Source organism: Pipra filicauda, unplaced genomic scaffold (assembly GCF_003945595.2).
Source record: "Pipra filicauda isolate LSUMZ 115617 unplaced genomic scaffold, ASM394559v2 scaffold80_size11013439_pilon, whole genome shotgun sequence".
Taxonomy (NCBI): Eukaryota; Metazoa; Chordata; class Aves; order Passeriformes; family Pipridae; genus Pipra; species Pipra filicauda.
The window spans coordinates 4,307,762-4,332,464 of NW_024104987.1; the positions used below are offsets into that span (position 1 = coordinate 4,307,762).

Here is a 24,703-nt window from a genome sequence, read left to right on the forward strand (position 1 = left end):
ACGTGGGCATCTGCAGCCGTGATGTGAGCGAGCTCTCACCCACGACTGGCTCGCTCTCCCCCACCTCTGGCTCGCTCTCCCCCACCTCTGGCTCGCTCTCCCCCACCTCTGGCTCGCTCTCCCCCACCTCTGGCTCGCTCTCCCCCACCTCTGGCTCGCTCTCCTCCACGCAGCTGTGGCCGTGCACAGGGCACAGCAGGGACTTCTCGCAGGTAGGCTGCTGGGGAGGCAGGAAGCCACAGAAACTGCTTCCATCTCCTCCTCCAGCACGGAAGAACACCAAGTCTCCCCACATAAAATCTCTCAGAGTATCAGCATCGGTGTGCAGAGCATGGTTATTTTACCAAGCTGTTCAAATAAGAAGCTATTTTAGGGCCATGGGTTAGTTTGCTCAATGCAGTAGCTTCCTCTGACTGTTTTGTTACTCAAATCTAATATTTGAAGTTCAGTTTATAGCAAACCTTCACACACTCCTGCTGTGGGTATTGGAAGGGGCAAGTTTATTCCTAAGATCCAAATCCAGGATCGAGTGCTGGACAGAATCCTGGAAAGCCAGTGCAGTCCCCAGACACAGGGCAAGCTCTGCCTGTGCTGCAGTGCACTGCCAGCCTCTGCAGGATAACATCTGTATCTCACACAATTGTGCAATTCAAGGACAGCAGGTTCTGACTGAAAGACCGAGCTTCAGCTTCTGGGCTGTTCCTGCTGAAGCACACGAGCAGAGGGCACAGGGGTTCTCAAAGGCTGCTTTGTGCTCTGGCTGGGGAGTTCAAACTGACGTGCCTTTTCCAAGGCAAGGGAGAAAGGGCGTGTGCAGCCCGGAGCCAGCCAGGGAACGGCAGGAGTCAGGAGTGGTTACACTCTGCTACCTGTCACTTTAATTGGCCGTAATAGAGATGCCAGACCTCATCATGCACAGGGTCCAGATCCAAGCACTCCTTTTCACAGGTCATTGTTTATGCTCTGAAAGTTTTAACATTAAAAGACTTTAGCAGACTGCTAATTTGATCCTCTAAAGAAAGTTAAAAAAAAAACCAAAAAGCTCTTCCCTTTACTTTGAAGTTGTGTCCCATCACTCCCCAGGCTGCTTCCCACTGCTGGACTGTCATACACTTGTCAGCCATCACTGGAGGCTCATCAAAGCAAGGAGCATCCCTTTGCAGATGAAAAAAACATCCTAATCTGCAGCGTTAGGAAAAAGAGTACATTACCTTCAGCACGAACAGGGCCAGCACATCAACCACAGAGTTCAGAATGGAACCCACCACATCGTTTGGCACCTTGTTCCAACGTTGTTTAGGGCACATTTAGCTCCGAGCTGCAAGAGTTTGCCTTCTCTTTCACATCCCCAATGGTGCAAAGTGTCCCCATGCTGGTACACCATGAGCATGTCACAAACACCACTCAGGAAACTCCTAAGGTGTCCACTCCAGCAGGAGCAGAGACGAGACCTAATTACCTAAAAAGTCTCTGGTACCACTTCTAGACTGAAATGCTTGTGACTGTGCACTCTGCCAGCCCTCTGCAGACTGATCCCAGGGTCCTTCCCACACAGTGAACTGCTGGGACAGCCCACAGCAGGTACCCCCCTGCCACCCCCTGCCCTGGGACAGGACACCCCGGTCTGGCAGCTCTTGTGTTGAAATGAGCTGTGAGCAACTCAGCATTGCCTCTGCAGCGTGTGTGGGGGTGCTGCAGACCTTGGCTTATAAAAGCTGGTATGCAACTAAAAAAATTATTCATGTTTGCTTAAAAAGATCTGCGCAGCAGATAATAAATGTGACATAATTAACCCTCTTGAGAAGCCTTTGCCTTCAGATGAGACAATCTCATTCTATTTTTAAAAAGTCAGAACAGCAGGAACAGGGAGGGGGGATGGAAAACATCAAACTCTCACCAGGGTTGGCTGCCTGGGACTGATGCTCAGACTTGACCTTGTTGAACCTGTCCCTGTTGAACCTGCCCCTTCAGGGCCAGTGAAGGCAGCTCTGGCACAGTGTGGGCAGCAGCATTTACCACTCCTTTGGCATGGACACTCGGCAGCAAAATTAGGGAGGCCGCTGTGCCCTGGGTGCCAGGTGTCACAACATCACTCACACAGCAAACACAGAGCTGCAGCTGAAGGTTCAAGGCACCCCAAAGACCCCCAGTACAGACCAGTCTTAAGACCAAGGGTCAGAGTTATGGCCAGATTACATTATTTTGAAGCAATGCTACAAGTGAACACCCATACCATGACAGGGAGAGCTGGAGGCTACTTCCAAAGAAATGTCTTTATTCTAAGCCTAAAGCAGAGTCCAGCACTCGCCTCTCAGTTCAGTTCCCTAATTAAGCAACTCTGTAGTTACAAGATGCTCTTTGTAACTGGTGTTTGCTGCTCAGGAGACAACTCAGCTCACACACCAACGTGTTTTCCTTGACAGGCCTCAAGGTCACCCAGTTGGGTGCTCAGTAAATAACAAAAAAAACTTGCATCATCTTTGCCCGGGGGTGCTGCAGGCAATGGGTGAAGAGTTCCTTGAGCTGACTTAGTGCCGACCAGCCCCGTGGCTGGGTGAGGAGAAGGAGGGTATTCCTGGCACCTCCAGAGCACCATTAGGCACAAACAGCGTGAAGAACAGGAAGAGGCCGTCCCAGGCAGGAACAGTTCTGCCCGTGTCTGAGCTAATTATTTACAGGAACGCTGGTCAAATTCCCATCCCCCCAAAGAACTTGGCAATTATAATATTCACGTTTCTTTTCTATACCACTGCAAGTCTGGCCTCCAGCAAACACAGGGAAATAAAGCCATTTAAAGAAAAACAAAGAAAAAAAGAGATGTTTGCCTCACAAATGATATTTCTGTCTTGCCACCCACCCAGATTAGATTACACTGCAAACTCCAGAGGGGAGGGATGCTTGGGGAATGGGAGCAATTTCAGACCCCAAGAGGTAGAGAAACATCTCGAGTTTCTTCAGCACAGTAAGAAATCCAGCCATGCCTGATAATGAGTGGTTTATGTTGGCAAGCAGAGGGAAAGCATTAAGGATGTGGCTTTGCTCTAGTTTATACAGAAACACTTCCCAGAGCTCATTGGTCACTGAATGCAGACAAGCCTAAAAGGTAATTTACTTCACATTTAAGAAATACTGAAGTAGCTCTGAAGAGCTCCTCATTAGGAGGAGGAAGGAGCTGCAGGACCTTGGCTGCTCTTCAGCTGGTGGCTGGGCAAACCACAGGTGAAAGTGTCTCTGCTGCAGGAATAACTGGAACTGCAGCCTTTATCCAGCAAAGATCGTAAGCACTGATTTTTAAAAAAAATTTTCGTCTCCCCGTCTATTTATAAAAGACATTTTATTTCTTTTTGAAGACAACCTCTCACATACCTGCTCTTCTACTTTCTTACAGTGAAGTGAATGCATTAATTGCAGAAGGGCTGCCAAGCACATCACTGAGCTCCACACGTGACAGACATGAATTAAGAACCCACTGATCATAAACTCTGGCTCAGTCAACAAGCTGTGTTTTTTCACTTAATACAGTAAAATACACATAAGGCAGGAGATATTTCTACCCTTGGACCTGCACAGACAAAGCAGATGGGGACCAAATAGAAATCATTTATAAGAACGTTAATTTGCACACTGAAAACTCGATTCAAAGCAGAGCCATATGCAGAGACCCCCTACTACTAACCAGCAGTATTTGCTGCAACACAGTGCCCAAAGCACTATTTTATGTTGTCAGGAAGGACTCACAGAGCCTGTCTTATGTTCAGTGTAGCAATCAACCTACATGACTAAAGGAAGAACAAAAGGAATGACACTATCATGCTGCAATTCAGAATTTAAGGGGTCAGCTACCCAGACATGGTGAGCATTTGAGAATATTAATGTTTGGATAATGGTTAATTCAGCAGAAACTCACCATTAGTTTTATAACCATTTAAAACATTTCACTAGGACACTATTCAAAAGACTGAGAGTTAAGATCAAGCCATGCTCAACACATGCAACAGCACTGGTTAATCAATAACTGGAGCAAAGTGATTCCATTCCCCGTGCTATTTTGGCATGGGAAGTGTTTTGTTTTGCAGGCTTTGCACATGGCAGAGATTCCCCAACCATGCTGGTGGTAAGAGCCCCCTGACAAGGCAACCACAGCTGAGAAACATCTGCACATCAGGTGGCTTCTGGGAGACCTGCTGCTGTTTGCAGTAATTCTTCAAATAACAAACTTAAAAGAAGCCCATTAAAAGAGTATTTAAAACTGCCTGAAGGCTGCCACATCTAGTGTTGGGTACAGCTCAAGCTCCTCTCAGTTTGGGCAGATGCTGCCAAACAGCCAGTGGAAATTCCAGTCTGTCCTTCTGTACCCAGTTGCATGAATAATATTCCCCAGTGCTGCAGATATCTGTTGGTGACTCCATGTTATTCCCCACCTCCCCAAAAATCAGAAGGTCCACAGGCAGAAAAATCACAGTTAGGACAGGGCAATCTGATCCCAACACTGGAGCAACCCCACATTCAGTGTGTCATCTGAGTGCAGTAAGACTGTTTTCAACAGAAGCAGTTATGACAGCATGTAAAAAGGGAGCAAAATGATCACAAATTATCACTGGTATAAAGGCCTGGATACAGGTACCACAGAGTCCACCTTCAAGGGAGCCTATTCTGAACCCATTTCAGAAGTTTTCTCTCCTCTGTGCCTCCTCCTCAACACAAGTTGATAAATCAGCCAAATAACACGAGGATAAATTGTTACCTGTGTCCCCAAAGCCACAAATAACCTCACAGATCTGCCACAAGTAATGAAGCTATTGCTACCAACCAAAGCAACAACATTGAACTGCCACTCCAAAATCAGCAGTAGCACAATACACAGAGCAAGGACTGCCCCAGATCACTTCTGCATAACAGGAAAGCACAATTGCTCTTCTCCATTTCAGAGACACGACAAACAACTGCAGGCCAGGAACTGTTCACAAAGTCTACACACTCCCACCACTGAAAGCTTCAGAGGAACATCTCTGCTGCGAGCTGCTTTCCTATGGTGCCAGGCACATCTAACCCAGGCCCATCAGGGCAACACGGCTCCCACACGAGGGCTACAGGCAGCGTCTGCAGTTCCAGCACAGACTGTCGCGACAGCCACACACCAGCCGCAAATCATTTTTTCCTGCCTATGTCACCGGCATCCCAGAGCCAGCAAACGCATTCAGAACCACAAGTGGGTATTAAAAACATTCAACAATAAGTAATGGCAATCCAAACACGTTGCCAGTGCCACTGAAAATAATTACAGAACGAGCCCCCCTGCTTGTGTTCATCCTAAAAAAGTAGTTTTTTCCTCCTCTTCGCCTTGTAAAGGGTTAAATCCCAGATTTTTGGGCATCTCCAGGTGATAGAGCAGAGTGCTATATGAGGCTCAGCTACACGGGAAGACACCCCTTCCTCCCCAACACCCCCATTTCACCCCACATGGCTGCTGACAGCCACGTATGGTTTGGCGTTTTCCCATATAATAGTATCCCCAGGACCTGCTCACTTCCACAGCGAGCCCAACCTTCCAGCACACACAACTCCGGAGCGAAAAACCCCTCCTTTGGCAAACAAGAAGAAAAACCCCCAGCGGGGTTCCGCTTCGCTCTACCTGCATTCCCCGCATTTCACGAAAACGCGGACACCGCAGCCAAAAGCCCAGAGACGCTTCTCCCCCCCGGCTCCTCGCTCCCCACCGGCGCCGCGCGGCCTCGCGGATCCCCCCTTTCCATCAGGAATCCTCCCGTCCTGACGCCGCAGCTCCGGACGGGCAGAGGCTGCGGCGTGGAAACCCCCACCCCACCCCAAAAACACCGCCGAGAACTTCCTCCTCACCCCGCACGGAGACACCGACCGCCGCTCCTCCTTCCTCCTCCTCCTCGCCGCCTCTGCGCTGCCCGTACCTGGCGCGGCGCCGGGAGGTCGGTGCGGTGCCCACGCCCCGTCCCCGCCCCGCAGAGGGGGCGGGCGGAGTGCGGGGGGCGGCGGGGCGGGCAACACTTGGAGCATCCCCGCCCCGCCGTTGCCAAGCGACGCGGAGGGTCCGGGCAGAGGCGTTTGGTACCCGCGGACCCGCGACAGACATCGGAGCGCGGGGTCCGTCCGTCGGTCCCCGTCCCCCGCGGGTCGCCCGCGGTTGGGTGTTGTGCTCGGGTGGGTGGGTGGGAGCGGTGCGTGCCCGACCTCGCTGGTGGGTTTAGCTGCACTCCGGTTTTGCTCAAAAATAATTCGATGTCGCTGAGAATTATTCGTAATTAAAATCAGCTGTGATTACTAGTGAGAGGGGAAAGCTGCTTGGGATTCCTGAGAAATGAAGTGCGGCTTAAAACCTTAGTAATTCTCTATAAATTATATAATTTACATTTATATATATACACACATATATATATTACATATAATGTTTATATGCAACTGTGTTTATAAAATATATATTAATTATATATTTATATGAAATTTCTAAGGTTTTATATAATTATGTGTGTGTACATGACACAAGTCGCCCAGAGAAGCTGTGGCTGCCCCATCCCTGGAAGTGTTCAAGGCCAGGTTGGACAGGGCTCTGAGCAACCTGGTTTAGTGGAAGGTGTCCCTGCCCATGGCACGGGGATTTTAAGGAGATGATCTTTAAGGTCCTGTCCAACCCAAACCATTCTATGATTCTATGTGTGTATATATACATATATATCTATATATCTTTATATATCTATATCAGTGCTCAAGCCTATGGTGGGCAGAGACCTGTTCTCTGTGGGGAGGAGGTTGCAATGAGAAGGTCCCAGAGCAGATCTGGGTGAGGGCAGGTAAAGCATTGCCTCACTCCAGGCACTGCACCCACCAGCCTCCCCACCCCAGGGTCATGGACAACTTTCCTGCAGGTGGTGAGTCTGCAGGAACATGTCTGAAACACCAACAGAGGAATTTTTAAGAACCAGTTCTGGTTTTCTGACACCTAGTAAGCGAAGGGCCTGCCTGGCAGACATGGCTGTCAGGTCCCCAGGCAGGGACAGTCTCTGGGAACATCAGAGTTCACTGGGGATCACCTCACCTGCCTGGTGTTCCCTCAATCCTACAACAGAGTGATGATAAAACAAAAATCTATGGCCTTCTCGTTATGGTGGTGCCAGGCTAAAGCACCCTCAGTGTGCTGCAAAGCAAAACAGATCCTGTTAGGAAGTGATGTCTGTTTTGTCCTTGATTTTAATCCCTTTAGTTACAAGATAAAGAGAAGCAAAACAGAAAGGCTGAGAATAGTCACACTGACTTCGCTATTTTACATTCACTTCACTTAGAAGTTGTGTAATTTCCTTTTTCGCAACACCTCGAAACAACTGTGTTTGCTGTGCTGTCTGTGCCAATGAAGAAAAAAATAAATAAAGAAAATCTGTTTCTGTGGCTTTGCAGCAGAGGACTCTGAGGAAGAAGGGGGTATTATTTCCACAGAAATTACTTCCCCTGTCCAAGGACCTAACCCTGCCCTCACTGACTGTGACAGTTTTCACTGCTGTATCACACGTGCAGACAAGCACCTCCCTCCCAACCTTAAGGTACTGAAAGACTTGGAAAAGGAAAGAATTCCCAGTCATTACCCGGCCATTGGATCCGGCCATATTCCAAAACCTGTTTTTAAAGTTACCTACAGGTGTTTCAAAAGAGGCAAAGCTCTTCAGGTTGTACTTTAGAAACAGTGCTCATGTACAGAGTTACAGAGATGCTGTAAATGTAAATCATTGAAAGATCATTGAAGTACTTCATACTTCTGTCCTCAAATCTTTCGGACTTCGCTGTGTCCAAAGACAGGGCATTTTCCAGAGAGGCCCAAGAGTTACTTGAAGCAGGGGACAAGGAAATTCTCACAAACAGACCAAAGCAGGCAGACACAGCCCACCAGACAAACCCATCTACCAGCTTAATATCTCATGTCCCAGGTACTGCCTGAGCCTTCCCTCGTTTTCGTCACAGCCAGTGACGAAATAAGTGTTCGAAATATTTCGAAATATTCGAAATATTTCACTCCTAAGTGTGAAATATTGCCGTTCAAAAAGTGAAAGAAGGGAGAGAAATTCATTAGCCTCGATTCTCACATGCAACGCTTAAAGCAAGCACTGAACTTGACCCTTTACGCAGTTCACTGAAGGAAAAAGAATTCCCTCTCTGCTGAGCAGGGAAGCATTGGAAGGGTGGGGGATGCCTTAGGTTTGGTGTAACAGCAACAGATGAAAGCGAAGTGCAGCTTCAGCCAGCACAGGCTCTGTCCCCACGTGTCCAGGGAGGTCACTGGGGGCCAGCAGGGCTCAGCTCGGGGTGGGTCCCTGCACACCCAGCAGGACCCAGCAGACCCCCAGCTCCCTGCGGTGGCTCCAGACCCTTCCTGTTTGGAAGCTCTCCTGGGAAGCTGATAAGCTGATAATGAACGGTGTAACAGCGATCAAAAACACCTCCCAGACATCCTTCTATTCATTAATCTAAATGCACGGGAAAGCACTTTTCTACAAGACAGATCTAGGGACAGAAAACTGCACTGCTTATTAAATAGGGCACTCCTAAAATCCGCTTTTCCTTTCAGTATTCAATTTGAAAGAGACAGTTGTATGTCAGGGGTTCACTGCAGAATAAACAACAGCCTTAAATGAAATAATTACCTGCACAGTACATCTTGTAATGGTTTCCTGAAAGATGCAAGTCAGAAGTGTTTGTATTGTTACAGGGATTAGGCAGCATTACAGATATTGTGAAATGGTTCCTGACACTTACAGAACCATTAACCAACACAGCCCTACTTCCAATAGCTTGTGATGAGTAAAACGTAAAATAATCATTAAACAGATAAAGCAGCAACAGTTAAAATGAATATTATAATAGAGATGTTAAGGACATAAGCACAACTGTGTGGTACACCAGCTGAATGTACTACTCACTTTGCTACCCAGGGCCTTGCCATTTATTACACAGTAATAACTGAGAAGGCACAAATCTCTCACTGAGAGAAGTGTTTCTCATAAAGGTCCTAGAAAACCTACAGGGTTTAGACAATCACTGCTTATTAAACAATGACTGTATAAAATCTTTATTTAGTAATAACCCTAGCAATAATACAGGTCCATTTCTCACCTCATTAAAGCTAAGCCTGATTAAGTGGAGATTGTTATAAACTGTCTTTGATCTCCATTGAGACACAAACCTTATTTTTACATATTTCATGGTGAAGTGACAATTTTCTCTTTGATATGACTTACGATTCGTTTCCTACAAAGGGAAATGCTGAGCACGCTGTCACGGCTGAGGGAGGGCAGGTGGCCATCACTGGCTTCTCTTGGAGGGACGAGGACTAATTTTGGGAGTGACCCAGGCCTTCAAGTGCTTCATGCCCAGGAGCAGAGGGGGTGCACATCTGCCCAGGGCAGCAGCCTGGTACCACCGGCAGCTGCGACTCCCCTGAGTCAGCGCCACAGGAGGAGATGTTGCGTGATAACATTTTTCCCATCTGAGGCTGGAGTCTGTTCTCTTGTCATGATTTCAGGCAGCTGAGGGATTTGTGCAGGTTTGTAATTGCTCAGATGACCACAGACACTGAAATTCGCTCCAGGCTTCACGTGTAGTTTGCATGAATAGGATCTGCACATGGAGACCCTCTTGAGCGTGGTTATTTGGGTATTCTGTGACTCCATCAGCAGCAGAATTGCTGCTTTTCAAAGGAAAGCCCTACGGTGGCAGATGTGCTCATCCAGTGTCTTAATAGCTGGCCCCTGAAAACGGCAGGGCGTTCCTTCACACCCGGTTTCCATCTTAATTCATCTTGTTTTTCCCTAAATCCCACCTGCCACGTTCCTACTTCTACAAAGAGGTGTTTGAAATACACTTTGTGCACTCTTGACTCCTGTCCAGGATTTGAGGTGGGGTTCACTGACAACTACCTCTTAATGGAGAGTAAACTTTTATCCTCATTACCACAGGAAAGGAAAGAGATGGTTACACTGGCAAAAGGACCCTTGGTACTGCCAGATCCCACAGATAATGCTATGGAGAAGCATGCCAGAGGAAATTTGGGAAAAATATTCCTATTTGGGTGCTTAAGAGGAAGATTGCTGAATACACAACTGCCTAAGTTACAATCACTGCTGACTCCCTCCCTGTGAAGGGGGAGAGGCGTGGCAGGGGGTTGGAATGAGATGATGTTTAAGGTCCCTTCCAACCCAAACCATTCTATGATCCCAGGATCCGATGATTTCCAGTAGCACCCAGAGTCCCTGCTGAAACCAGAGGCTCCTGGCCAGGAAATGCTGGGCAGGGTGTGTTGCTGAAAGGGTTTATGGCAGGACAACCTGCTGATCTGGTGCAAAGCACCGCAATTTCTCTGGAGCAATTCTGAACAAAGGCTGGCACCTCCTCTGCTGTTCCAGGGGTAGAACGCTTCCTCTGAATCTCACTAACTCATCACTCACAGGCCAGTCACCCTAATGACAAGAAACTGGAGCTGAAATGCGAAGAACAGAGACTAATTAATAATGAAGATAATGAGATCACTGGAATGTATATACCAAACCTGCATCTTAATTATCTCATGAAAACTGGCAACTCCAATCATGCTTCAAGAGCCTTTAATCGTGCTCTCTCTGATGAATATTGGTGGCTATTTCACAGAGACATATGTAAAAATACCTTTTGTATAGGGTTTTTCCCCTACAATAAGAGCCAGCCAAGTTACTACTGCGTGTAACTGCTCTGCTTCAAAATGAGATATTGCAGACTTGTAATTACAGCTGGCCTGATCTTCATCTCATCTACTCATATCTTATTTTGGAGTGCTTCCTTTGAAGGAAATGCAGCAAGACTGGTGTGAATTACTGCAGTATTATTATGAATCCCTTTTATTATGACAGAACAAACCAAGAATGATCCCTAATTAAGCTAAGAAGTTTCTGCAGAAACACAGGGAGAGTACAGTCCCTGCCCCAAAGACCTTACAATTAGGATAGGCAAAGACAGACTCTGAGGTAGGGAAAAGGGGACAGAGGGAATGCAGAATGAGCTCACTCCAGACTACAATTTGTTCCCATGACTTGCTTGAAGGGGAGGCTGGGAGAAGGCTGAGATAGGATGAACACGGGAGAAGTGTGGAGCTGGTGAGATGAAGACTGTAGAGGGGGAAGAAGCAGGCTGCACTTACAGCCAACAGAGCCTATCCAGAACTTTCTGCAGTTTCCTCCCTGCCCTCCCCATCCCTTCACCCCTGGATGGGGTGAGGAGGTCAGCTCCAAACTACAGCTGCACAGGAACATTGCTCTGAGTGAAGCAGGCTCAGCTCAACCCCTGCTCCCACTCCCAAAAAACCAAGACCCCAAGTGTCTGCAGAGAGGCTTATTTTAGTAAGTAAGGAAGCAGCTCTTCAGACTCCACACCATGGGGTAGACCAGGGGGGTCTGCTCTCCCCACGACCTTTAACATCAGTGAGAGCAGAGCTCCTGCTTGTGTCCTACCCTCAGGAGCAGGGCAGGCAGCCAGGCACATCAAACAGCTCGGGTCAAACAGGGCTCACAGGAGAAGGTCTCTGTGCAAGACGAGAGCACCGAAGGCAGGACGGGGCTGGCTGAGGGCCCATTAGCATCAATTCCTTGGGCCTCTAATGAAGCTGGACCTGACTCTGTGACACCCAATTACGGCACAAAGACATTTTGGGGGCCTTACCCACTGCTCTCTCTAGAGAGGAGCTACTTGTAACCTTTTTGCCTTCCGTAGGTTACACTTTAGTTGCTTAATGAGGCTGCGTTTGGAGAGATTTTCTGTGTTCCTCTCCAAAACCCCTCACAAGGGACAAGTAGTCAAGAACTGTGAGTCCAAAGGCCAGATAATGGAACAGGATATGCCTTTCCCTCTGAAAAGCAGTTTATTTTTTGTTCATCACCGCAACTGTACCACTGGCATTTTTTGTATCAAGCCCTGAAGGTGCTTCATAATGGTAGCTGTGAATCCACGATTAAAGCACCTCTGTCAAAAGCGTTACAAAAATATGCCAGACACAAAATCTGCTCTGTTTAGCCTTTGTCAAAATGCCCAATAATAAGGAATAAAATAAACAATAGGCTATATGAGCAATTTCAAGCAAAAAATACACAGCCTGTCCTTTAGAAATGGGCTGGGAGGGCTCTGCAGACTGAGGGCATGGACACGTTCACTGTGCAGGTAAGAGCACAGAAGATGGCAAGGAAAGTGTGAGCATCCCTGAGCCACCCCCAGAGCTTAAACCAAGGGGGAGCCAAGCAGAAAGATGGAATCACATTTACTCAGCTGTCTCTGCTCTGGCAAATTGACTCTGCTCCTCCATGGCTCCAGGAGTTACTGCCCTACCTGAGCAAGCAACTGGCCAGGACTCAGGTGAGCCTGGAGCTGTGGATGGAGCTGGGGGTTCTGACAGCCCCTCTGACACATATGTTGGATTCTGCTGGATTCTGCTTTGCATGGTGTGCAGAAGACAGGCTGCTGCCTGGAGAACACACCTTTTGGTAGTTTCAGCTCTGAGCACACTTTCATGATGTTTTTAAGCTTTTAGCCTCTACTCCATATAACACACCTTGTTAGCAGAAGAAAGGAAAAGAAAAAGAATCAGCTGTCCAGGACAAGAATAATTCATGCTGACCAGTGGCTAATACTCCTCTCATAACACATGCTAAGAGCAAGGCTGCAGAACAGAACATCCTAAAGCAACTGAAAGGTTGTACTGAGCTCACGGGTGCAACATTTTGGTCCTATGGCTTGTTTGCATCAACACATCTCTTTAATCACACAATCACACACTACTTCCCACTGGTCTGGATGTGTCCAGGACACAGGCTGGATGGTGCTCAGTTTATCAGCCACTATTCAATATCTGCTTTAGTCTCTTGATCAAAGTGCAGCTTCATGTCTTATTTATGGCTACTACTAACAGCCTGCTCTGCAGACAGAACTATTTATTTCCCCCCAAGCTTTTCTGTGGTGTTCATCACTCTGACATCTGAGTGCTCTGCAACGATTAATTTATCTTCATAGAGTCTCTGCAAAATGAGGGAAGATGGTATTCCCATTTTACAGATCAGGAGCTGTTGCACAGACAGATTGAGGTCACACATTTCCACTCATGATAGGTCCTAGTCTGAAATGTCTCAGATCTAAATTTTTTTAGGTATCTTCAAATATAACGCCAAAACAAAAATCTTCTGGTTTGTGTGTTCAAATAGAGCTTTGACTGGCTTCTTACAAAGTCAGGCACAAGAACAGGGGAGGATTAGGGACCTGGTCACCAGAAAGGATGAAAGTTTTCCAACCACCAGTCTCTGGAATACTGAAAACCAACACAGATAACCCATGTGAATGTAAAACACATTATTAGAGCCTTTGATGAAGCAGCAAAGTATACCTTAAAAAACTATACACAAAGGGACCTTCTCTGCCTTTACAACATGGGACCAAATGCTGAGAGCACAGTTTAAGGCAGGGAGAACTGCAGGTTCTCTCCACTTCTTGGGGTCTGGCCCATTAAGCACGGAAAAAACCCAGAAAGCTTTGTAGTGTAGAAGACCACCCTGGGAAGGGAAGCTTTTGTTTTATCACTGTGCTAAAAGCATCTGTGGATCAAATGTGCCAGTATCACTTTACAGCATGAAAACGCCGCCCAGGGGACTCTCAAGACTCATCTTTTCAAACGCTGATACTTCTTTGTCAGTTTTAATAAAGGACAGCTACAAAAACAACGTGGGCCATGTGGTCCCAATGAAGCAGAGACCGTGGCAATCAATAACAGAAACAATCTGCACTTCCTTGCTGGGAGAATTTGCTTTTAGCAGCCACATCTATATGACAAGACATCACTCCAGACCTCCCTCCAACTTTTATTTGGACAATGAGCCCACTGTGCCCAAAGCACATCTGTGCTTAGGGAGATGTGCAAATCCAGGACAGTGTTTAGACTGATAACATGACCATGCAATATATGATCATGGATCACAGCTTCCAGGATATGTTTGATCCTCCCTCTTCTATCCTAAAATGGACACTTTTCTACCTCAAAAGAAAACTCCTCTGTCAAAATGTTGACTTTCAGTGCAATACAGATGTTATTTTCTGCTTCATCTCATGATCTCTTTCACACAAGGCCTCAGAAGTGCCCTCCTGGCTCAGCACACAGGTCTGCCCAACACAAGCTCCTGTCTCCAGCCCCAGTTTTTAGACACAGATGAGGTAGGTGTGAACAGTAAGGAAAGACAACAAAACCTGGGGAGAGGAGTGATATAGAAGTTTAGAGAAAGCCTTTTTCATTTGCTATTCCTTAAAGACACCAAACCGTGCCATGGGAAATGCTTTTTAGTTGAGAACCCGGATACATCTCAGGCCCCAGACTGTATATGATTTATATCATTTAAATTACATTGCAGATCAAAGTTTTATTTGCTTGGAAAATTGCAGCTGAGGCCATTCACCTTTTCTGTCTTATCAATCCAGTGCCATCTTCCTGTAGCACATACCTAGTGGGACTCCTTAAGCAGAGCTGGTCCTCCAGCCCAGTGCCACCAACACCAGGAACTGGCTGTCACCAGGGAAAACCCCCCCGGGGAACAAGGTGGCCTTGACTCAGCCCCTGGCACTGCCAGCTATGGTCTCTCCATGCAGGCTGAGCGGGGAGCTGTTTGACAGAAGGATGAGCAGGTTGCAAAGTGCAGGAGCTGAACTGTTTGCAGTGTGTGACCATTTCCACCAGGTTAAGGTGCAGCTCTGCCTGGGCTCTGATTTCTCACAGGGATCTGGCAGTGTCAGCACTGAGCACTGCAGGGCCCTCCCTGCCAGCTGAGCTCCATCCTCCCCCATCACCTGGTGACAGACCCCAGCATCCCAGCCCCTGCAGTCCCTGGGTCTCCATGGATACAAGAGAGATGTGAACTGGTCTGGTTCCTGTGACTCTGCAGTTCACTCAGCTGCTGCATCCCTGATCTTTCACTTTTGGGCAGACTCCTGGCTCTTTGCTCCACCAAATGAGGAACCAGATGTTTCCACTTCCTTCTGACCAAGAGTCACTGCTCCAGTTGTGAGCAGAGGAGCTGCCTTGTCAGGGTAAGCACCTTTCAGTAACTAATATTAATAAAATCATTTCAGTCCGAGTTGCAGCTGCTGCACATTTGTATATGCCTGGTTCAGGATTATTTTTGAGTTTCTTGGATCATGCAGATTGTCAGGAATGGGCTCAATCATCAGTTCTATCCAGAAACACGATTCTCATTCTGGGATATGGCTAAAAAAAAAATAGTAACCACTAAAATATTAACATATGGATGGAAAACCCTCACTACTTTCTACAAGTAATGCCTACAAAGCATTTCAGAGCCGTGGTTGGATATTACAGAGGGAAGTCCAATCTCAGTAAGAAACATACAGATTGTAATTTAAAAGTCACACATGGACAGTCTTATCATCTGAAACATGAATTCTATCCTTAACGACTCAGTACAGACATCAAAACGATCCAATTTCCAACCTGGACCATCCCTAGCACATTCTTTTAGCTTTGTGATTTGTGGTTCCTATTCATCACCCATCCCCATTCCTACTGAAATCTAGCAAGTCAGGTACTTCCATCAGCTCTGCACTGCAGCAGGAAGAGACAGCAAGTCAATTTTCTGTGGCATCAGAATGACAACTCAATGCTTTCCATGACATTTCATTTTGGTGGATTTTAATCTTGTCCCTGAGAGACAGGAGCTGACAGCCATTTCTGGTTTGGGGTTTTTTTTTTGCAACTCACAGATGCGTAATAAGGAGAAGGTCAGTGGGAAGAGAGAAAGAAAACAAGATTTTTTCCATGGTGATAGTGGTGCTTTGGAAAACCACCTTCCGAATCTCCAGTGAGACAAAAACAGAGAGAGAAGACACATGCAGAAAGCTTTTTTATCAAACCTTGCAACCAGAATTATGCCTGCTTCCCCCATGCCACCCTTGCCCAGCCATCAGATCCTTCTCCCAGGATTCTGTTCTGATATAAGCCAAGATCCAGATTCGAGGCTCCCGGGGGCAAAGCACTTTACTGAGATTAACCAGCATGAAAACCTGGAGTTCAGTCCACAGAGTTCAGGGAACATTGACAGAGTGGGCAGCAAAGGGGATTCACCTAAAAATGGAGCATCTATGAACCCCCAGTTGTCCACAGGAACTATTGGACTCACTTTGCTCCCCAGGTGTTTTCACTTCAAAGGAACATAAAAACGCTTACAAAACTCTTGTCTTGATGCTACAGCAAACAGCTCCACAAGGGCTATGACAAACCAACCACCTAATGCAGATGAGAAAGCAACAGGGATTTTTCTTGTACAGTCATTTGATGTTCTGCCCTTTGCTCCGGCCCAGCCAACTAGAGACAGAGCCTCTCGGGACACAAAAAAGCCCAAGATCCCAGACCATAAGACATAAAAACATTTCTGTGCACTGATTGCCTCCTCACAATAACCTCATTATCACAGCTGTCAGTCACCAGCACAAACCAGTCACCAGCATGGGAACTACTGACAGGAGATGCTCACCCTCCAACACATTCCCTGCCTGGAACAACACAGCTTTAATACCACCATAGGCTCCTGAGAGCCACGGTGGCAGTGTCCTGTCCCTCCCCTGCAAGGGGCTGGGAGGGTCACATGCAGAGATTCCCTTTGGCTCTGTGACACACTGCAGGGCTGCAGTTTACAGCCCCTTCCATTCCACACCGAGCTAGCACTCCTATGAAGATAATTATTTAAGAACCAGATGCACACACTGCCTTTTAGATTCATGTCTCACAACAGCCATGTCCTGTGATCAGGCTGAAAAATTTAAGGGTCTTTTTTCTTATAGATTTCCCCAGCACATAAATCTTGTATTCCTTGTCTTATCAAAAATGACCATTATTAATCATTCACCTCGTGCACGATCTCTCTGTTTTATTCAACTCCTTGATAAGGGGAGGCTAAATTCCTGACCATGCCAATGTGAGGCTGGATTCATCACTCATGTCCAGTTCTGATCTCAGTACTCCTCAGCCACTGCTCAGGGGTGTTACAGTGAGCATTTGGTCCTGATTTATCGACCTGAACCAGTGAAGTGTTTTTAACAACTTTCAGAAAAACGCTGTCGTCATTTTAAAATCAGCAAAAAAATCTTTCCCAAGGCAGAGATTTTTAAAAACCTGCCAAATCCCTTGAACATACAGTGCCTGAATCAGAAACTGCAACAGATGGAATCGGAGGGCTTTTTTAGTATTGTCTATTAATAAGTGCAAATGTTCACAATGACAAATGCAATGTATTTTTAGTCTGCTCTGGGATAGTAGCCTGGTCTTAATCAGCACTTTCTGTCAAACTTCCCGCTTTGACACAAACCCACAATACTCCAGTTGAGAGGCTGAGTGTGCAGATACACAATCACCAGTTCTTTCAGCCCCATATTCCTGTTTCAGAGTAAGGTCTGTAAACACTCACACTGGTCTGACTACCTGCCAGGGGGGCCTGTCCTTCCACCTTCCTTTATTTCTCTCCCAGCACTCAACAATATTTTTGTAACTGTGATTGCTCCATGGTTATATCTTAGTTAACCTGGAATTACTCCAGTGTAAATCAACTCAGAATCAGGTTTTGCTACTGAAATGACTGCATTAAGTCATGATACAGTTAAGTAGGAGGCCCTGGCTCTGTACTGTAAACATCACAAATGCAAATGTCTTTAATAAAGTCAAATCTTTCGTTGTTATTTTTCATAGTAAAAACCAGGCAGCAGTGAGGAGGGAAGGGGTGGCTGTAAGCAATCTAAGCCTCAGGAGCACAGATCAACACGTGCAGGGGGTCCCAGTGACCCTCTGTCTTTGCCATGTCTTTAATTTCCACACCTAATTCCCTACACCAACACCTCCAACAGCCCAAGGCAGTGAAACGCCCTTGCCATGCTGTGAAACTTGGCTGCAAGCAACACAAATATTTTGAATCTGACTCCCGTGGCCTTTTCCCCAGGTTACACATCCAATCTTAATGGTTCCCAAAAGAACACTGTGGCAAACATAAACTGTGACAGGTTTGACAAATGCCAGCTGACGTAAAACGAACCTACTGTGTGTGTGTCTCTAACTGGAAGCAGAGTGTCATGTCTGGGGTTTGTGGTTTCTTCTGGGATCGATGCAACAGTTTCTACACACCATGACTTTACTCCAACAGGAGCTCATTTTTATACAGAGAGCACCTTCACTCCAAAGATAAACCTGTCCTCCACCCCCCTTGCAGAGCTGGTCCCAAGGATGCTCAGACCAGCCTTTCATGTCCATCTTCCAGACCTTTTCAATTCTCCCATGTTTTAATTGCTTCTGTTTTACATTTGGGTGACCAGAGCACAAAAGAAACGAGTTCAAAGGCTTTCTCAAATCACAGTAAAACAGTAGGTGGTCCCCCCCACGGCAATCACACATCTTACAATTAGACAAAAGGAAAATGAAGGAAATAATTGCAGTGTCCATATAGGGCCCCTGCTGTCAATTATCCCTGATGTGGGGTGTCTGCTCCCTGTTTCCTTCCCGGTGGCACAGCCCCAGGCAGGCAGAGGCAGCACTGACAGCCCAAGGATGGATCAGTCATCAGTCACTCCCACCTGGTGTCCAGCAGGACTGAATGGCTTCAGCTGCCTGAACACAGACATTTAATGCCACTCTAAAAATCCAACATGCTCGAGGCAATCACAGGGATGTGGCACAGCCCCTCCAGGAGAGCATTTCCACACAGCAGCACCACATGGGAACAGGCACCCAGGAGCCAGGGGCTGCAGGTGAGGAGAGACACATCCTTCATGGGGGCTGCAGCACAGGGGCCCTCCTGGCACTCGGCTCCACTGCCCCGTGTGAGCTGTGAACACCAGCTCCCCACCCAGCTGCAGTTTGCTGGGCTCCTCAGGCTGCCTGAGCTGCTGGAGCCAAAGGTACCCCAGTCAGAGCCTTTTAGTGACCTGAGCAGGCTCTGAGCTGTGGCCAGTTCTCCCCTCGGTCCCTTCTGGAAAAGGCAACAACTGTGTTTCTCCACCCCAAACCCAGAGGAATGCACAAGACCCAGGGGACTCTCCTTTGAGGCTGCAGACACTGCAGGAACTCACCTGGGAACACCCCAAAGGCCATGCAGCTCCTCTCAGGACAGTTATTGGATTACTGCTTCGGGCTCAACGCTTTATGCTTTAGGCTCTGTCAGACCTGTTTAATCAGCTGGTAATGTGACACTTCCTTCTACAAAGACCTGAGATCTACTTCCCTGGCAGCATGCCTTTTCCTCCAGGAGGTCAGCCTGCATCCCTGATTTCTCGTGTGCTGCTGGCAGATTGGACAGGGATACAAGGCAAAAAGAAATTAAAACTATCAAGACAGTTGTTATTTCCATGTAAACCTGACAGTATGTCCTGCTCAAAAAGGGTATCTCAAGAAGTTCCTGAAGCTGGACCATTTCAACTTCAGACAGAAGGAGAGGCTGAGTTCAAAACTCTTGACTTACTCCAAACACCCACTGGCTTTAAGTGCTTGAGCTGATTAAGGAAGGAGAAGTGAATCTCAAAAAAAATCAGAGGTGACTCAACAAACCTTGGATATAAATGTGAGCAAAAATGCACCACAAAAGAGATGTTATCTACTAGTCCACGAAGTTTACTGAATAACCTGCCTTGTGAGATTTCTGGAGACAGCATTGATGCTCAGACCTGGGACATCCTAAGTGCCCTGAGAAACTGCCCCTCAATTTAGATTTATCTCCTTTTACTTTCTATGCAGCTTTCTTGTCTCCCTCACCCATTTCCCATCTTCCAGCATCTCTCCACTCTTGCTAAGCCACATTTAGCAAGCAATGGCTAAAAAGTCACAGGAAAAAAGCCAGCCGAGGTGGTCCCTCCACAGCCATGTGTGACCTTCACTTTGAAAAGTGTTCCAAAACATTCCAGGTGAAACATCTACTCAGGCTAAGGACTCAGGCACCACCATCTCACCTGGATGACTGGTACCTTGCTTGAAGAAGCTGGAAGTACCACCTGCCCCTCTTTTACACAGCAGAGCACAGAATGAAGATTTCTGGACAGTCTCTTATGCAGGACACGACCAGGCAAAGCCAGTCCTGTCATTCCCAGAGTGCAAATTCTGCTGCCACTGATTGCTACGAAAAAGCTTTAGTTGGGCATGAAGGAAAGGCAATGACTAAAACATTGTATGAAATTCATTTAACAAGGTTCAATGATTGAAACAGGAAAGATTTCCCTTAACAAATTGTTACAGGAAAGATTCAGCCACTGTGACCAGCTCTGCCGTGAGCCTAATTGAAATTTGTGCAGTAAGGGGGCAACAGCCTTTGCTCTCAATTAACTCTGAAGAAAAGTTGAAATCTTTTTAATCATTCTGAATTATCAGCCCTTCTTTCATCTGTGCTTTTTTTTCCAGTGTCTGGGTATTTATACAGCTATTAAGAATATTCACAACTGTAATTTAGGACCATATAATAAACTGCTTGTTTCAAAGGTAGGATTAGAGAACAGGAGACAATTGGTATTTTTGAGGGAAGGAGGTAGGAATCTCCTACAAATACCCACTGCAAGGTCTGCATCTAGTCCCAGCCCACCCTGTCACAGACTCCTGGCTGCAGACTGAATTGGGTGTATCTGGTGTTTCCTAGATTTTAGTTAGAGACACAAAAAAATCCAATTCTGCCAGCCCTGCCCTGAAAGCAGCACCGTGTGTGTTGTTGCCCAGATGTGGATCCCAACAGTTTGTGCAAGTAGGAGGCCATGCTTGGGCCCCAGGGAGGAGCAGCAGCTGAAGCTGCAGGCGGCTTCATGTGAGAATCTTCTTCTCATGAAAATAGTCTTATTAATAAAACAGCAGGGAATGCAGAAAAGCAGATTCATCTCAGAGTAAAATGTTTCTTTGGGAGCTCCCCGAGCAGTCAGTAGCAGCTTGTTATGGAACTAACATGGCTTTTACTGCCACAGCCCTGTAAGAAGTATTTCAGTACTGGAGCAGTTAAGAGGCACAAAGCAGGAAAGCTGGGCAAGCAGAACAAGTGCCTTGAGTAACAAACCCCACAGCTACTACAAAATCTCCTGAAAGGTTCTGAGTGGGAAACAATCCATGACCTAATTGGGTGCCACTGTTACTGGAGAATAGAGGAAGGAACAGAAAGAAAAGAGGGGGAAGATAAAGGAGAGGGAGACAGGGAGGCCCAAATACTCATCAGATGAGTCCAAGGTGGAGCTGCCCAACACTGAGGCTTTATTTAACACACACAAGCACCTTTCATGAGGGAGGAGCAGAGGGAAGGGGACTTGCTTCCTGCTTGTGCACAGTCTCCTCATGGAGCACAATTGCTGAGATAAATGAGGGAATCAGACAGGCAACACCACAATTTGTAGGGACCTGGAATGAACAAGTAATATCCATGCTGCTTTCTGTTACTAAAATATCCCATTTTTCTCTTAGGTGAAAAACTGGGTTAGGAATCCCAAAGCAGCCTTGTAGGAAACAAGTATCACAGTGAAATACTTGGGCAATGAAATGTGTTCTGGTCTAGGTAGGTTCCAGGTGTGTTCCAGGTGTGTTCCACACATGTTCCAGGTCCACATGTGCTTGAACACGCCTGGAAACACGTTCCAGTCTGGGTAGGTTCCAGGTGTGTTTCACCTGTGTTCCAGGTACATGTGTTCCTATGTTCCAGCTGCATTCCAGGCAGGTTTTAGGTGTGTTCTAGGTGTGTTGTAGATGTGTTTCTGTTACGTTCCAGTGGTGTTCCAGGCATGTTCAAGGCATTCCAGGTGTGTTTCATGTATGTTCCAGGTGTTTGAACATGCCTGGAAACACGTTCTGGGTGCTAACACGTCCTTCACAGGAATTTGCTTCTTTGCAGGCTGTGCCCCTGTGTGTGCCCTGAAACGCCTCCCCCAGGAGTGCAGCAATACCTGCAGTAGCTGCTGTTTGCATCACAGGCACGGGGAGAGGTTGCCATGAGCACCAGACCAGCCAGTCATGCCCACCCACGCCAGGCCAGCCCACGCCAGGACGTCACATGCCAGGGAGAGAAGGCTCTGTGTGGGCTCCTCTAGCAGTGCACAGCCACATCAGCTCCTTCCCTGAGGCCACACCGAGAGGCTGTGACAGAGGCTGGAGATGGACCCAGACACCCCTTTCCTAAACCAGCCATACAACCACAATGTACCCTCTCCTCTGGCTTGCAATACCTCTCCAGGTATTCCACAGTCACGTTTTACTCCACTAAAAGCGAAACACAAACACTTCAGAAAGCGGAAAACCTCAGAGGGAACAAGACCTCACAGCATACCCCACTTCTGCATAAGAAAACAGACATCTTAGAAAAAAACAGAACAGCTCAAGTTCTCATCTTCAAACCTGCTTTATCGCAGGCTCTGCCTTCGGAGCACAAGCAGTGGGAAGGGCTCCCTGTTGCATCAGCCGTGCAGGGATTGCTGCCGAGCCCGCAGCGCTGGCCCCGCTCTGCTGTAGGTAGCACTGCACACACAATGCTGACAAAGGGGGAAGGCTCAGCCTCTGCTTTCCCAGCCTATAACGTTTTCTAAAACTCATCTCCTTCAATCCCACATCACTTAACTAATGGCTGGTTAGAGCAGCTTCGCACTAACCGAAAGCAGACTTCTGAATATTTTAACTTTCAGCCTGATTTTCATCCCTGACCTGCAGCCACGCTTAAACAAAGGATGACTTCTGAGGGAAGAAAACTTATCGTCCCTTCATTTAAAATTGTACTTACTGAGAACGGCTGTGGAGTTCTCTGAGGGAGCTGCAGTGTCTCCAAAGCCCGTCTCGGTAGCAGCAAAGTTTTCCCTCTTGCCGCGCACGAGTGGGATGTGAAGCCAGACCTGGGACACGCTGTGTCTGTGCTGATGAGGGCTCTCAACTGTGTATCGTTGCCAAGACACCCGGGGCAGACTCCAAAGCCTCCAGATCTCGCCCTGGCCAAGGCATTCCTAATCAAATGCTCCTTTCAGCACGGCCACGGGCATCACACAGAGCTGCGAACAGCACCAGTTTCTTTGGGTCAGGTAAAGGTAAACCCCCATGAAGTGCTCCCATCAGTCTGGAATACTGCTTATTAACAAAACATTTTCTATCTGGAATTGTTACCAGCTCTCTATGTTAATTTTTTTGAAATAAATGAGTTTTCTGCCTCACCCCTCTGCTTTAAGCTGCTCAGATATCACAGAAACAGTGGCAGGATTGAAGCCTGCAGTGGAATCAGTTATTTCTGAGCGACTGTAACAATCTGCTATGCCAAAATTTTATCATCTGTAGTTGATGGAAACACAGGGAATTCAAACAATCAGCTGCTGCAGCAACACACGTGACTAAACTTTTGCATTACGGCAACAGGTCCTGGACAGTCAGGTCTCGTGATGCCAAGGCCTATCCCAGAGGTCTCAGTCTAAAATACAAGATTTGTGCAGTTGCAGAGAGCAAGAAATAGGAGGAAAACAGAAGTCTCAAGTGCAGCAGAAGCCAAAGTGCCTATCTGAAAACATACCACCTCTGTGCTACCTCTCAAACCAGTACAACCAGTGTCATTTCGGGCTCTCACCCTTTTGAATTTGTTGTCCCTTTCATAACACGTTAATTGTGCTAATGGCTATTCCATTTCTTAGAGGTGTTAAGATGGAAAAGGTTCCCAGAGCTCACACAAGCCTGTGCAAAACCAGAAGAGATGAACAGGCATTTAAAAATCCTATTTTCCATTGCTCCTCTGTTACAGCTAAATGCACTCCAACTTCCTTGTTCAACATTAATCTTTGCTTCTACAGGTAAGTTGCTTTCAATAAAAATGTTTACATTACAGAAGTCAGATCAAAGCATTTTAAAATTCTCAGTATGACTCATCTGGCAGATTTTTTTTTCCTTTTTTCCTATAGCTCACAAGCGGTTCTGAAAATGACTTCTTGAGTTAGGGCAGGCAACATTTTTTTCAGTATCTTTCCATTTTTAATGGTATAATAACAACACTTCCTGCCCTTTTCTATTAGTTAATTATAAACTAGACGAACTCCTAACATTCAGATTTCTGCGACAATGGAAATTTATGAACCCTTAGTTTTGCTGATGAGGGTTGCTCAAAGTGGGAAGGGGGAAACATTTAAAAGATTAGAGTTTTCAGGGAGGATATACTTTTAATCCTCTTCTTTCCTCCTACAGTTACCATTATGGGTGTGGAAGTAATTTAAAATGAACTCCTCCTCCAAGACCACGTGTAGTGTGGCTGGAGTAAACCAATTAAATACAACTTCCCAGTAGGGCCTCAGTTCCTGACTTCAAATAGTAGTGTTGTAAGGGAGACTGGGAAGCAAGAGGAGACAATGAGGTCACAGAATTAGTGAGGGAAGACAACTCTGGTTTTGCATCTGAGTTTTCACACTTCTTTGTACTCCCAGAAACACAGTTTGAAAGGAGAATAAACTGCTCCTCTGCCTGCCCCTGGCAGTGCATTTGCATTGAGCCCTGGGGTGTGCAGCCTTCAACCAGCTTCATCACTCAGCCCATGAGAGATTAAGCACAAAGAGTTCTGCCAAAAAGATGATCATCTGTCTCTCCATAAAATTTAGGAATACAGCAGCGTGTACAGCTTCTTAATTCAGCAGCTCTGCATTTGGAGCCTGCCTGGAGAGATCCAAA

The 24,703-nt window shown here is 46.8% G+C and overlaps 1 protein-coding gene across 5 annotated transcripts in view; it reads right to left on the reverse strand.

The window, feature by feature from the left end:
- Positions 1-24,703, reverse strand: part of RAB11FIP4 (RAB11 family interacting protein 4) — a 116,652-nt gene that overhangs the window by 25,512 nt on the left and 66,437 nt on the right. Inside the window, exon 1 of one of the 5 annotated variants that reach the window (XM_039390201.1) lies at positions 22,794-22,813. The exons of 3 other annotated variants lie outside the window; for them this stretch is intronic. The gene's annotated coding sequence lies outside the window, so the exon portion shown is untranslated. Of the gene's footprint in view, positions 1-5,856; positions 5,930-22,793; positions 22,814-24,703 lie in introns of those variants that run through there. One more of the 5 variants, XM_027749552.2, reaches the window with a different exon arrangement.